Genomic DNA, 3,420 nt, shown 5'->3' on the forward strand with positions numbered 1-3,420 from the left:
ATTTATAGTGCTAAAAAACGTGGTATTCTTATCTTATGAATATTAAGTGCAAAATAAATATGCATATATTATTAAGTGTTTACATGGTGAACGAGGAAAAAGGTAGTGCAATTATATACATGATTAACATCAAAATAATCAATTATACATAAATAGATAATAATATAAAAATGGATAAAGTGCTATAGTGCAAATGTAGATTAAATACAATTGCGGGCATTAGGCCAGCTAAAATTAAGTGACTGAACTCATAATAAATAAACATTGTGAACTGATGTAATATGAAAAAATATATATAAGATGTGTTGACTATGTTATTTTATCTTATAGTCCGCCTCCAACCGCTAATGGAGGTTTAATTGTACATATAAATTCATTTCTAAAAGGGACCAAAGACGATGTATCCTCTCCAGATGGATTAACTCCACAGAATGCCGCACGATACCTCTCCAAAAAATCGCACATGTGTAAGGGAAGATGGAACCCAAACTGCCCCTGGACAAAACAAACCAAAGTAAGTATATATAGTCATGATTAAATGGAACTGTTAAAAAAATATAATATAAAAGTATTATATCCTAAAATAATTAGAAACCATTAAAATAACATTTATTTTCCCCATAAAATGGATTAAAAGACACTGCATTTCAGAGGAAAGAGCTAAATCCAAAATTTTCATTAAGTCCTACCGGTGTGAGGGAATTTAGTCGAAAGATCCATTTGCTTTCTAGTTGTGCTAGTTTTTTGCCCTTATTTCCTCCTCTGGTCCCTAGATGGATTAGGTCAATACCCCTAAACCTAAGTCCACTTGGATTGGCTTTGTGGAAAATTTTAAAATGTTTGGGTATGGTTTTTAAATTTGCTAGGTCTTCCTCGTCATTCGCCTTTTCTATGTCCCTAACATGTTCTCTGATCCTTTTGCGCAATTCTCGTGTGGTCAGGCCTACATATATTTTATCACACGGGCAGGTAGCATAATATACTACTCCCGTGGAAGAGCAAGATATATACTCCCGGATATCGTAAGTTCTCTGTTTATCTCCGTCCATAAACACATTTGTCCTTTCCATGTTTTTACAGGCTTTGCACCTGCCGCAAGCATAGGAGCCGCCTTTCATTTCATCCCTCTTTCCCACCACCTCAGGTATATAGTGGCTGTGAACCAGGATGTCTTTTAAATTTTTTGACCTTCTTGCAGTGATTAAAGGTCTATTCATAACAATTTGTTTTAATTTAATATCGGTTAGCAGCACCTCCCAATGTTTATTTAGGACTTTATTAATTTGCCCCCACTGTCTGTTGTAATTAGTTATGAATCTAGGTTCCTGGCTCTGATCCTTGATAATTTTATCATTCGGGTACAGCAATTTTTCTCTTGTTCTTTGTTTTGCCACATTCATGCTTTTTTTAATTTGCCGATTACTGTAACCCCTATCTAGGAATCTGTCTTTCATTATTTTTGATTGTTTATGATATTGGGTTTTTTCCGAACAGATTCTTTTTAGCCTTAGAAACTGACCTGTGGGGATTCCATTAATAGTTGTCCTAGGATGTGCTGACTCTGCATGTAAGATGGAATTAACTGCTGTCTTTTTCCTGTAGATATCTGTTTTGAGCATCCCATCCTCACCCACCAGAATGTGAAGATCCAGAAAGTCCAGCTCTCTTGCAGCCTGAAAGGTAAGTTTAATATTTAGCTCATTCGTATTGAGCACATGCATGAAATCATTTAGATCCTCCAGTGGTCCTTCCCAAATGAATAAGATGTCGTCAATGTAGCGTATCCAGTTATGGACCTTGTCTACATTGACGACTTGCCCATCCTGGAAAATGGACCGTTCCCATGCTCCAAGGAAAAGGTTGGCATACGACGGGGCACAAGTGGCCCCCATCGCAACCCCCTGCAGTTGTAAATAATATTTATCCTTGAAGACGAAAAAGTTATGTTCCAATATGAATTGTAGGAGGTCCAAAATGAAGCCATTAAGGCTCTGGTCACAATTATTACCTTTCAGGAAGTCCGCTGTTGCCTTCAGGCCATCGCCATGCCTGATACTTGTATATAGTGATTCGACATCTGCCGTCACCAACCACATGTCATCATCCATTTGAATATTTTGTAATCTTTTTAATACTGCTGTGGTATCCTGTACGAATGAAGGTAAATTGGCCACCTGCAATTGCAAATAATAATCTACAAAACGGCAGATATTCTCGCAGAGTCCCTCATTACCAGCTACGATTGGCCTACCTGGCGGATCTTCTTTATTTTTGTGGATTTTGGGGATGATATAAAAGGTTGGCGTCCTAGGATGAGTTACTTGTAGAGTTTCCAAAGTCTTTTTGGGGATGATGTTATTTTCGAAAGCCTGTAGGAGCATATCGCATAAGTGATCCTGAAAAATCAATAAGGGATTATTTGGCATGCATTTATAGCAGGTTTTGTCTTTTAGTAATTTAAAGACTTGTTTTTCATACATTTCTGAGGGCCAGATTACAACATTGCCCCCCTTGTCTGCTTGTTTAATTACTATGCCTTTAAGTTTTTTTAGATCCTGTAGAGCATTATTTTCAGCTCTGGTCAGGTTAAATCTCCCTGTTTCTTTTTCTAGTTTTTTCAGGTCTTCACAGACCAGTTTTACAAAGATGTCCAGAGCGGGGCAGATATTGAATGGCGGGAAAGTTGTAGACTTTTTGCCCATTCCTCTAGGCAATAGGCTTACCTGTTCTTCACCCTCATTTTCTTTCTCTAAATCCTCCAGAATTTGAAGAGCCTCCTTTTCTGCTGGTGTATTAAACCATTGATATTCTTCTCCATGAAAATGTAAACGTTTTAAAAGCAGTTTCCTAGCATATAGGTGTACGTCTTTGGTCACTGTAAAAAGATCCATATTAGCTGTGGGGCAAAAACTGAGTCCTTTAGATAACACTTTAAGTTGATTAGATGTCAATGTGACCTTAGATAGGTTTATTACCTGTAATAAATCATCTTTTCCTTTTTTATTTTTGTTATCATTTTTAATATCCAGTTTTCTTTTACCTCCTTGATTACCACCCCTCCAGTTGGTTTTGGATCTTCCTGATCTTAAGGATACTTCATCACCTGTTCGTGAGGTTGTTTCAGATAGAGATCCAGTGGATGAGAAGGAGGGTGCCCTAACTCTTGCATCCTGCCCTCCTCTCACCTGTTGCCATCTATAAACTTTCTTATTCTTATAATCACTAAGATCCCTCTGAAATTTTTTAATTTTTTGCGCCGTGATGTCTTTCTCCCAGATCTGAAAAGAATCATTAGTTTCTTCTTCCAATTTTGTGAAGTTGTCTCTACTCATATCTCTCTTTAGTACTGACTCTAAAGTAGTAATTTCCTCCTCTAGAATTTTTAATTTTCTATTGCTTGCTTCTGTCAGGATATCAAGG

General features: G+C 37.1%; 1 long non-coding RNA gene across 1 annotated transcript; it reads left to right on the forward strand.

Annotated features, from left to right (window-relative positions):
- Positions 1-319: 319 nt before the first annotated feature.
- LOC122937832 lies at positions 320-1,680 on the forward strand. The gene is made up of 3 exons (XR_006389930.1): positions 320-514; positions 1,081-1,144; positions 1,603-1,680. It is a non-coding gene; the product is annotated as an uncharacterized LOC122937832 (long non-coding RNA).
- The last annotated feature ends 1,740 nt before the right edge of the window (positions 1,681-3,420 follow it).

The sequence above is a fragment of the Bufo gargarizans genome, chromosome 5, assembly GCF_014858855.1.
Source record: "Bufo gargarizans isolate SCDJY-AF-19 chromosome 5, ASM1485885v1, whole genome shotgun sequence".
NCBI lineage: Eukaryota > Metazoa > Chordata > Amphibia > Anura > Bufonidae > Bufo > Bufo gargarizans.